General features: G+C 39.4%; 1 protein-coding gene across 1 annotated transcript in view; it reads left to right on the top strand.

Annotated features, from left to right (window-relative positions):
- Positions 1-12,500, top strand: part of fkbp1b (FKBP prolyl isomerase 1B) — a 28,534-nt gene that overhangs the window by 14,306 nt on the left and 1,728 nt on the right. The gene's annotated exons all lie outside the window — the stretch shown is intronic.

Raw genomic sequence — 12,500 nt, 5'->3', positions numbered from 1 at the left:
AGCTTTGGCAGGAGTCTGAGCCGGAACATATATATCTATACAGTATATATACACACATATATATATACATATATATATATGTATATGTATATATATATATGTATATATACATATATATATATATATATATATATATATATATATATATATATATATATATATATATATATATATATATATATATATATATATATATGTATATATATATATATATATATATATATATATATATATATATATATATGTATATATATATATATATATATATATATGTATATATATATATATATATATATATATATATGTATATATATATATATATATATATATATATATATATATATACATATATATATATATATATATATATATATATATATATATATATATATATATATATATATATATATATATATATATATATATATATATATATATATATATATATATATCTAAACTCATATGTCATCATAAATCTGCTGCGAAGACACACTGTGTGAGGCTCGTCTCATAACCCCGCCTCCTGGTGCCAAGCATCTCCGCCGCAGAATGCACCGCCCGACGGGAGCGCCGCGGCCACACCAACCAAAGCCCACACCCAAACCCTCCACGTGCAAGACCAAATCCACCCAAAAAAAGTCACTTAACAAGAAGCCAAAAAGTGCAAAAACAACAATGCTCGCGGTGGAGGAGCCGCGAACGACCGCAGGGACACAACATTAGGTACACCTGCAGACTGGACCGATTTCATATTTCATTCATTTACAACTCCTCCAACACGAACACCACTGTTCCCGCACTTATAAGTAAAGGTAAGACCATAATAACGTTTTTTTTATTAAATGTGCTTTTTTGTGTGCTACAGTTTGTAAGTGTAAAGTTAAAGTTAAGTTAAAGTACCAATGATTGTCACACACACACTAGGTGTGGTGAAATTTGTCCTCTGCATTTGACCCATCCCCTTGTTCACCCCCTGGGAGGTGAGGGGAGCAGTGGGCAGCAGCGGCGCCGCGCCCGGGAATAATTTTTGGTGATTTAACCCCCAATTCCAACCCTTGATGCTGAGTGCCAAGCAGGGAAGAATGCTGGTATGAGCTTTTAAACATAACCTGTTAACTGTTGCCAATCACATGGTGAATAAGATACTCTTTAGGGTTCATATGTTTGTAAATCTGACTGTGATGATGCAGTGCCTCACCAGACATTAACCTCACCGCACGCCACTGATTACACTATACTATAAAGTTCAGTAAAGGGCCACAAAATATGGGCCTGCGTACCATAAATAGCCCGCGGACCGCAAGTTTGAGACCCCTGCCCTGTATTGTCTTTTTTGTTTTAAAAAAAATCTAGCGACGTGATCTTGTCTTATTGGACACTTTTAGAAACTAGCATGAAAGCACATACTCTATTGCTCTTCTCAACGATCAGTAGGTCTAGCAATTCATATAGACTTAGACTTAGACTTAGACTGAGACTTCCTTTTTATTGTTATTCAAATTTGAACTTTACAGTACAGATAAAAACGAAATTTCGTTACATTAGCTCATGGTAGTGCAGGATAAAAAAGCAATAAGGTGCATATATAAATAAATAAATAGGTTAGTGTACAGATAAATATATTGCACTTTTTCATATGCATCCACGTTTATGGATGTATCTTATATTGTCTTTTTTATTCCAGCGAGTTAATCCATTTTGGGGGGAGTTGAGGGAATAATTATGATGCGTTCTAGAACGTTTAAGCTGTGTGTATGATGTCATACCTAAATGTGGACGTCATTCCTTGACCATGTTGGAGCTCAAAACACAGGAATAGACTGGGGGTGCCTTTCCAAAATGAGAATGAGGTGACGGTTAAGTCCTAAATAACCCTAAAGCAATACATTTTGGACACTTGTGTGCATTCTCAGATCCAACATTGGACAAAAGTCCCCGCATACACTCTTAAATCTCGTAGAAAGTCTCCCAAGAAGAGTGTAAGCTGCTTGTAGAATGATCTTTTACTTCTACCCTTATAGTGCAAATTGCCATATACAGTAGTTCAACCAAACATGCTATCAATGACCTAAACAAATCAATAATGACATAATTGGCGTGGGCATGAGTTGTCCTCATGTCAACGTCTGCCAGCAGCCGCTTGAAACTGCATTCTTTTAAGACCTACTCAGTGCAGTACACGCTCAGACATAATGTCTGAAACGCAGCAGGGGAGGCGGGGAGGGAGGGAGGGTAGGGTTGTGCTGGCAGCTCTTCCAGACGGGGCGAGACAGGATATGGCAGAGTAAAAATAACCTCGCCTATGTGCGCTAATGCTTTTTTTTTGTGCCGACGCAGTCACAGTAAAAGCAAGCCGAGGTTTCTCTTAAGAATGTTAGAAGGGTGGTGTCAGGGTCCACCACCACAAGCCTCACCCCACCCATGGACCCTGGGTGATAACAGCAGCAATAAAGATCTAATGAGATCTAATACAACACCTGCATGAATGGTATCGATATAATAATACAGGTATTGCTGTGGTTGTAGTGAGCAAACAAAAACACCTTTTAGTATGATACAGCTCTCGTTATATTTTGCAAGTGTACCTAATGAAGTGGTTTGTCAACATGCAGCTGTCAATCATAAAGCCAGTCCCAGCTCACTATAAACATGAGCTGTCTATATCACCTTGTATTGTTAGAAAACATAAGAAAAAAACAACATAGATACTAACACTTATCTCTATTCTTTTGCCATTATTTTTGTCTAGATCAGGGGTCGGCAACCCAAAATGTTGAAAGAGCCATATTGGACCAAAAATACAAAAACAAATCTGTCTGAAGCCGCAACAAATTAGAAGCCATATTACATACAGATAGTGTGTCATGAGATATACATTGAAATGAGCTGAAATATAGCTACAAATGAGGCATAATGATGCAATATGTACATATAGCTAGCCTAAATAGCATGTTAGCATCGATTAGCTTGCAGTCATGCAGTGACCAAATATGTTTGATTAGCACTCCACACAAGTCAATAACATCAACAAAACTCACCTTTGTGTATTCACGCACAACGTTAAAAGTTTGGTGGACAAAATGAGACAGAAAAAGAAGTGGCATAAAACACGTCCTAGAAAGTCGGAGAAAGTTATACATGTAAACAAACTAAGGTGAGTTCAAGGACCGCCAAAATTAGTAGGACAAAACGGCGCTCGCCAAAAACTCGAATCAGTGAAGCATGTTTAATACAAACAGTGTGCTTTATAACAATTAGGGAGGTTTGTGTCATGTTTGTCCTCCTACAGAAACCATATTAAAACAAAAAATATATTTTTTTTCCCCTCATCTTTTTCCATTTTTCATACATTTTTGAAAAAGCTTCAGAGAGCCACTAGGGCGGTGCTAAAGACCCCTGGTCTCGATGAATAGATTAGCAAAAACATGCGATCACTCTCCCGTACATTTTAGAAATGTTCAACTCCAGGAATTTACTTTTTTTTGCTCGCACATGCATCAAGATGAGACATTTATTACCATTCATTGGCTTGGATTTTGTGTAGGAAGCATTAGAACAGATGGGAATAAATTGTTTTTTGTGTGTTGCCATGGCAATTCCAACTAAATCAGACACTTTAAATGTGTTCCTATGTGCATTAAAATAGTTATTCCTTGCTAAGAAGCATTTTGGAGTCTTAAAGGCCTACTGAAAGCCACTACTACCGATCACGCAGTCTGATAGTTTATATATCAATGATGAAATCTTAACATTGCAACACATGCCAATACGGCCGGGTTAACTTATAAAGTGACATTTAAAACTTCCCGGGAAATATCCGGCTGAAACATCGTATGCGCGTGACGAAGTCCGAGTAACGGAAGTTATGGTACCCCGTAGAATCCTATACAAAAAGCTCTGTTTTCATTTCATAATTCCACAGTATTCTGGACACCTTTTGCAATTTTTTTAATGAACAATGAAGGCTCAAAGAAGACAGTTGTAGGTGGGATCAGTGTATTAGCAGCGGACTACAGCAACACAACCAGGAGGACTTTGTTGGAGCGCTAGCCGCGCTAGCCGCCGACCTCACCTTGACTTCCTACGTCTCCGGGCCGCCAAACGCATCGGGTGAAGTCCTTCGTCCTTCTGTCGATCGCTGGAACGCAGGTGAGCACGGGTGTTGATGAGCAAATGAGGGCTGGCTGGCGTAGGTGGAGAGCTAATGTTTTTAGCATAGCTCTGTGCAGTCCGGTTGCTAAGTTAGCTTCAATGGCGTCGTTAGCACAGCATTGTTAACCTTCGCCAGCCTGGAAAGCATTAACCGTGTATTTACATGTCCACGGTTTAATAGTATTGTTGATTTTCTATCTATCCTTCCAGTCAGGGTTTTATTTCTTTTGTTTCTATATGCAGTTAAAGCAAGATGCTATCACGTTTGCTCGTAGCTAAAGCATTTCGCCGATGTATTGTCGTGGAGATAAAAGGCACTGAATGTCCATTTCGCGTTCTCGACTCTCATTTTCAAGAGGATATAGTATCCGAGGTGGTTTAACATACAAATCTGTGATCTACAATAGAAAAAGGAGAGTGTGGAATCCAATGAGCCAGCTTGTACCTAAGTTACGGTCAGAGCGAAAAAAGATACGTCCATCGCTGCCTCTCAAGTCATTCACTGTAACGTTCCTCATCTACGAATCTTTCATCCTCGCTCAAATTAATGGGGTAATCATCACTTTCTCGGCACCGAATCGCTCTCGCTCCATTGTAAACAACGGGGAATTGTGAGGAATCCTAGCTCCTGTGACGTCACGCTACTTCCGGTACAGGCAAGGCTTTTTTTTATCAGCGAGCAAAAGTTGCGAACTTTATCGTCGATTTTCTCTACTAAATCCTTTCAGCAAAAATATGGCAATATCGCGAAATGATCAAGTATGACACATAGAATGGATCTGCTATTCCCGTTTAAATAAATAAAAATAATTTCAGTAGGCCTTTAAAAGGGTCATATTATAATTGTTTTCAACATTTAAAACACTTCCATGTGGTCTACATAACATGTTATGTTGGTTATTTGGTCAAAATTGTGCATAGATTGTTTTACAGACCGTCTTCAAGCCGCTTTCTGACCATCTCTTTATGGGCGGTCTTATTTACGTGCCTCCACTTCGACTGCGTCTTCTTCCTGCCAGCCATGTTGTAGTTTATAGCGCTTCCATATAGAGTCTACTGACCGCTATAAGTTACAACTAAATGCTACTTTGTATTAGAAATGACAACAACGGAGGATGCATGTGCATGTACAAGCCTGTCTGCCCCACAAGACGAGGACAGAGAAAAAGAAGGAACTTATTGACTCCAATGTCAGACTACAATGGCAGACTTGGGCAGACCTCTTCGGGTAAATCTTTACCATATATGAAGATATCCGCTGACGTCCCAAATGGAGCTTTGAAATTCTAAATGGCTTGGTTGGAGGAAGTATGAAGGAAGGCAAGATTGTTTTATAAATATCTCCACCATCCCTCCATGGTTTGATTTAAAATTTTGATGATGATGCAGATCCAAAATACACAAAAATATTTACCTAGGTAAGAAAAGTTGGTTTTGTATAATAAGTCCCTTTTAAGGGTCAGTGAATGCAGTCATTGACAAACAAAGTCCCTCTGTCTTTTGTTTTTGGTCGCCAGGACGCGCCATAGCAGGTGCTCCTTTCTGCGTTTGCACTTGACGACTCCTCATTTGGAACCTGGCCCGCTGAGATTTGGGGCTTCTCTAATACTTGGAAAATGGCACACCGACTATGTTTAGACGGGGCGGTTGAAAGCGGAGAGGCAGTAAGTACGGGCGGAAGACGAGCACAGCACCGACATTAAAGTCTTTGGTTGCCAACTGTTCACGCTTGCTAAGTGAACACACGGACATAAATTAAAGGGCTCTTATGAAGCAATATAACAGCCGGACAGTAGGGATGCAGTATCAGACGCTATCATTTTACACTGTAAGAAGAAACCAAAGACGAGAAACGAACCGAGGCAAACTGATTTGAACAAAAGAAAGCTGACTATAGGCCAATAAATTATGTTTTACGGTGTCTATTTGTAAGGGTGGTGGTGAGAGGGGTTGGGGATGATGTAATTTTGTTGATTTTGCATAAATAACAATGATGCATTTGTAAATAGGGAGCAAAAAATTTGAAAAAAAAATGTCTGCGAATACAAATCACTCAATTGGAACGCAACGCCATCATGTAATTTGCAATGAAATACGGTGGCTCCATCTAGTAGTACGTCAAAGAATCAGTTGATTAAAGTATAGTGTTTTATTTTCCTATATTCAAACACAAGGTTACTGTTTAAACTGTGTGTAATGTTACAGTCGCCAAAAATTTTGAATATACTTGTTAAATAAAACATTCGCCTCATTTTTAATGAATAGGTATGCCTACTACGCTACTGTATTTTAATGCTGGTAATTATGATGGCACTTGGAGAGCCGAATGTTTTCTGTACTTGTATCCATATATTCAAATACAATTACCGGTATCTGTATTTTTGTTCATTTTTAGTATCAACGCTTCAGCTGTTTTACATTACATGTTGCCTTTTGGTCTATTTTTCTATGTTTTATCCTTTTTTTCGGCGCCATAAAAAACAGCCACGTTTCTTGGGTGTCCCGCACGTCATCAATTGGACACCCTCGCTTGACCTAATCATACATTTTATCATTTGTAATGATAAATGACAAAATACAAAAATATAGTGTTATTCAGTGTAGCGATTGAACTCATGTGAAAGAGTCCATCAATGCACAATTACATTTCAGCATTCCCTGGATTCATACGCATGGGGAGATGCAGGGGGTGCATGATTCCAATGGGGAGCACATCTCGCCAGAACACCGGCAAGAAATGTTAGCACTCAATTGAATAGTGTGTCCAGACTCTATTTAGCACGATGGTTGGCTGTAAGTCCTGCCTGTGCCACTCCAGGGACACAAGCGTAGCAGTGTGTTGTGCAAGCGTCCAAGGGCGTAAGAGTGAGTTTAACATTGGGGGTCCACATACTGTATTGGTAACCAGACAGATCCATAAAGAGTTTGAGCAGAAGTGTCATATAGGAATTAACTATACACCTCAAAACATTACACGACGCTATATCACATGAAGTGTTTTTTTTTAAAAAGCAATAACTATTTTGACATGAAAACCCCCCACACATAATGTTAAAAACATGGTGTTTACTTTTTAATAGCAATGTAAAATACAAAGTAGTTTGGCCAATGAAGATAAAGTCTATTAAACAGGCTTTGTTCTTCTCCAACAACACTATGTGGATCAGTGCAAAATTTTGGCCAACAAAAATAAATAGGAGTGATACCTCTTACATCTAATAGACAAGCTTGGTGCCTTATTGACAACTTAGCGTGCTATCACCATGGCCGTTACTTGAGGACACCGAAGTCATGTCCTCTGTATTTTTTTAAGTGACAAAAATAAGATAATATGACTGACTGCAAATGTACTTTGTGTAGGACATTGTGTGCGCTGTACTGTACAGTGCCTGTACATCTTCATGCAGTAGATCATCCTCTCACAATATACGATCTTTGGTCAAGTACAGCCGGCTACAACTCCAGCAACGTAACACAATGATGTCCACTTTTACAATAAACATCACGTGATCAGAAATGTGCTGTCAACATAACATTAACATTTATTTGTACTGACATAACTAATGTTGGTTTCACCTGAATGAAATTGATTTAAAACACTGTTGGGAAAATACAGTTGTCATGTCAGCCAGTTTCTGCTCACAGAGATCAACCCATATGGTGTTGGGATGCACATGATTTCAGCCTTTCTAAGCTCCTTTTGGACCACCAATTATTGACCTTGGTATTTGTCAAATCCTAGTTACGGCCTTGGCTGTCACTTCACAGCCTGCATTCAATTCAATAAGATGACAAAACATGTTAGCAAGTGTTGATGTTATTGGGAACACTCACAAAGTTAGCAATTAAACAATGGAAAACAAATGGCAAGTTGTTCCGTACACATCGTTTTACAGATTGCCTGCTGCGTGTTTCCTCCTGTCTTTAACACTCTCAGTCAGAGCAGATGAGTGAAGGGGAAACCAGTTACTCATTGCTGTGTTGCACTTTCAAAATGAAAGCAAAATCAAATAGTTTTTTTCTCCGCTATATACTTTTTGAGTGGGACAAACGTGTCCGTCTCCGATGTTATCCACACCTGTTGTCATCTACTAACAGCAATGCAGTTTTTAAATGCATGCCGAGATTCCACGGATGTGAAACGAAGCGATGAGCTGCAGCAACCCTGGGAAAAGTTTGTTAAAGGTGACCTATTATGCAAAACTGTCATGATCTGTGGCCCGGATCATGTTTTTGTATTTTCTGTTAGTTTTGGACTCCTTCAGTTCCTGTTTGTGACACCTCTGAGTTTGGTTTGGTTGCCATGGCTGCTTATTGTTCGCTTCATGCCTTGTCTACGTAAGTCTTGTTTATTTCATGCCACAGTTTCGTGAGTGTTCCATGTCCATAGTCTATGCTAAGTGTTAGCTACAAGTGCGTTCAGCGCGTTGTGCCTTCGCCTTGTTTTCCGTTTTTTGTACCTCTTTGAGTTTGGATAATTAAATCATGTTTTTACCTGCACGCCTTGTCCGGAGTAGTCCGTCTGCCCTCCTGGGAGAACGACCCAGCAGTAAGCTGCGCAAACCACGTCGTAACAAAAACCAAATTTTCTTACCAACCGATACCTGTTTTCATGTATTTGGGATCTGCAAAAGTCCTAAAAATTTTAAATCAAACCATGGAGGCATGGCGGAGATATTTATAAAACTATTTTGCATTCCTTCATACTTCCTCCAGACGAGCTGTTTGGAATTTTCCCCAATTGTGACGTTTTTACCAATTGTGACGTTTTTACCAAGTGTGACGTCAGAGGATATCTCCATATATGGTAGAAAATTATTCAAAGTGCTTTGTGCGAGTCCACCGTTGTAGTCTGACGCTGTAGTCAATAAGCTTGTTGTGGGGCAGACTGGCTCATATATGCACATGCATCCTCCGCTGTTGTCATTCCTAATACAAAGTAGTGTATAGTTCTAACTTCTAACACCAGATGTAACAATATTGTAGATACCACGGTATTGCGGTTTCAAAATCCTCACAATAATGCTGTGACATGTGATGGTATCAAAACGAAAATTTAGTGAGTGTAGTTTTTTTGGCGCTTTTGTATTGGCTCGTCACAGTGAAACTACGTCTCCCAAAATCCTCTGCGCATCGCGGGACAGGTAGGGGCGTGGTACGCTGTAAAGGGGAGAAAAAGAGGAAGCATGTGTGAAAAGTGTATTTGTAGTAGATAAGAGGAATTGTTTTTTCTGACATTTCCTAAACATTTTATCAAAATCTGTCAATACCTTTTTTAGTTATGTTGCTAACAAATAGACAAACAAGCCCTGGAGAAAACACAACCTCTTTGGCGGAGGTAATAAAGTCTGCGTAGTCCATAGGAAAGCGTGCCACTTTTGTCTTGTGCCTTTCCAAGCCGACACAGAACCGAGCATATGGAAAGCGCCCTGTGAGAGTGTGGAAACTGCACACCACGGGGAATACGAGTAATATGAGAAAGTACTTGATAAACCATCACTCGGGAAATATATTTGAAGCCAGCGAGGCGAAACATCATTTTGTGGGGTATTTTGCATTGTTAAAAGTTAACAGTTTACTTTTCTGAGAAACAGCATTTTCCTATAAAAAATGTCCACTGCAGGAGACACTGCTTCTTAGAAAGTAAAGGTTGAAAGACACTATAGTAACCATTACTGTTTTACATTTGTTACACGTCACTTTAAAGGCCTACTGAAATGAATTTTTTTTATTTAAACGGGGATAGCAGATCTATTCTATGTGTCATACTTGATCATTTCGCGATATTGCCATATTTTTGCTGAAAGGATTTAGTATAGAACAACGACGATAAAGATTGCAACTTTTGGTATCTGATAAAAAAAAGGCTTGCCCCTACCGGAAGTAGCGTGACGTAGTCAGTTGAACATATACGCAAAGTTCCCTATTGTTTACAATGATGGCCGCATGAAGTGAGAGAGATTCGGACCGAGAAAGCGACAATTTCCCCATTAATTTGAGCGAGGATGAAAGATTTGTGGATGAGTAAAGTGCAAGTGAAGGACTAGTGGGGAGTTGAAGCTATTCAGATAGGGAAGATGCTGTGAGAGCCGGGGGTGACCTGATATTCAGCTGGGAATGACTACAACAGTAAATAAACACAAGACATATATATACTCTATTAGCCACAACACAACCAGGCTTATATTTAATATGCCACAAATTAATCCTGCATAAAAACACCTGCGTGTTTGTTATGCTAGCTCCTAGCTCCTCTGCTAGCTCCTAGCTCCATAGAACACGCCAATACAATTCAAACACCTGATCAACACACACAATCACTCAGCCCAAAAGACCGTTTACCTAACCCAAGGTTCATAAAGCTTATATATTTTTAAAAAGTTACGTACGTGACGCGCACATACGGTCAAGTTATCGAATGTTTAGCAGCCAAGGCTGCATACTCACGGTACCTGATATTCAGCTGGGAATGACTACAACAGTAAATAAACACAAGACATATATATACTCTATTAGCCACAACACAACCTGGCTTATATTTAATATGCCACAAATTAATCCTGCATAATAACACCTGCGTGTTTGTTATGCTAGCTCCTAGCTCCTCTGCTAGCTCCTAGCTCCATAGAACACGCCAATACAATTCAAACACCTGATCAACACACACAATCACTCAGCCCAAAAGACCGTTCACCTAACCCAAGGTTCATAAAGCTTATATATTTTTAAAAAGTTACGTACGTGACGCGCACGTACGGTACGGTACGTGTTATGCTAGCTCCTAGCTCCTCTGCTAGCTCCTAGCTCCATAGAACACGCCAATACAATTCAAACACATGATCAACACACACAATCACTCAGCCCAAAAGACCGTTCACCTAACCCAAGGTTCATAAAGCTTATATATTTTAAAAAAGTTACGTACATACGCAAAAAAAAGCCAAAGCTGCATACTCACAGTAGCACGTCTGCGTCTTTGTCATCCAAATCAAAGTAATCCTGGTAAGAGTCTGTGTTGTCCCAGTTCTCTACAGGCGTCTGTGTATCCAAATCAAAAGTCCTCCTGGTTAGAGTCTCTGTTATCCGAGTTCTTCCATCTTGACTGCATCTTTCGGGAATGTAAACAAAGACGCGCCGGCTGTGTACTGTTGTGGCTGACTACGTTCGAAAAATACGTCCATTTCGCACCGACAACTTTCTTCTTTGCTTGCTCGGTTTCCTTCTCCATAATGCAATGAACATGATTGAAACAGATTCACGAACACAGATGTCCAGAATACTGTGGAATTATGAAATGAAAACAGAGCTTTTTCGTATCTGCTTCAATGTGGAAGGCATACCCGTGTTCGCCGGGCTACGTCACACGCATACGTCATCCTCAGAGGCGTTTCGAACCGGAAGTTTAGCGGCAAATTTAAAATGTCACTTTATAAGTTAACCCGGCCGTATTGGCATGTGTTATAATGTTAAGATTTCATCATTGATATATAAACTATCAGACTGCGTGGTCGGTAGTAGTGGGTTTCAGTAGGCCTTTAAAGACACTCAACTGTAACTTTTTTTCATATTTTTGCTTGTAGCAGTGGATGCCCTGCACTATTCTTTGCACTGAAAAATACTTGTTTTGTAATAATAAATATGATTAGAACATTTAAGTATTACGTTTGTGTTCAATTACAGTAAGTGTGTTTATCCTAAACATTCCTGCCACTTCATTTTACACACATGGCAATTTTACAAAGTATTTTTCTTGGGACTACACTAAAATTATATCGTACTGCGGCCTTAATACTGTGATATATCATACTGTGAGATTTTTATAATGTTACATACCTAGTTCTAACTTTTATCTGTCAGTAGACCCGCTATGGACACGCTAAAAACTACAACATGACTGACAGTGAGAAGACGCTGTCGAAGTGGAGGCACGTAAATAAGACCGCCCACAAAATGGCATATCCTGACGAGACGGTCACAAAGCGGCTCGAAAACAGTCTGTAAAACATAATCTATGCAAAATCTTGACCAGAGAACCACAATTACATGTTATGTAGATTACAAGGAAACACTATGATAATGTTAATAAAACTAATAATGTTAATGGTGATAGAGTTTTGTGCTCATACACACTGGCCTCTGGCGTGAGCAGGCACATGCTTCACAGGGCTTTAATCTGCCGCTGCAGTTGTGAAAGAGCTTGATTTGATATGCAGAAGAGCCTGCTTTTTGTTAATATCGCCGACGATCACCGCCATTTAATCGTGCCTGCCGAAATCGTGATTGTGCTTAAAATAATGAGGAGGACCAAAGTGGGCTTTTAGTGCTGTTTGATGGCACAAACAGTCATT

Source organism: Entelurus aequoreus, linkage group LG04, assembly GCF_033978785.1.
Source record: "Entelurus aequoreus isolate RoL-2023_Sb linkage group LG04, RoL_Eaeq_v1.1, whole genome shotgun sequence".
Taxonomy (NCBI): Eukaryota; Metazoa; Chordata; class Actinopteri; order Syngnathiformes; family Syngnathidae; genus Entelurus; species Entelurus aequoreus.
This window is presented reverse-complemented; position numbering and strand designations above follow the sequence as displayed.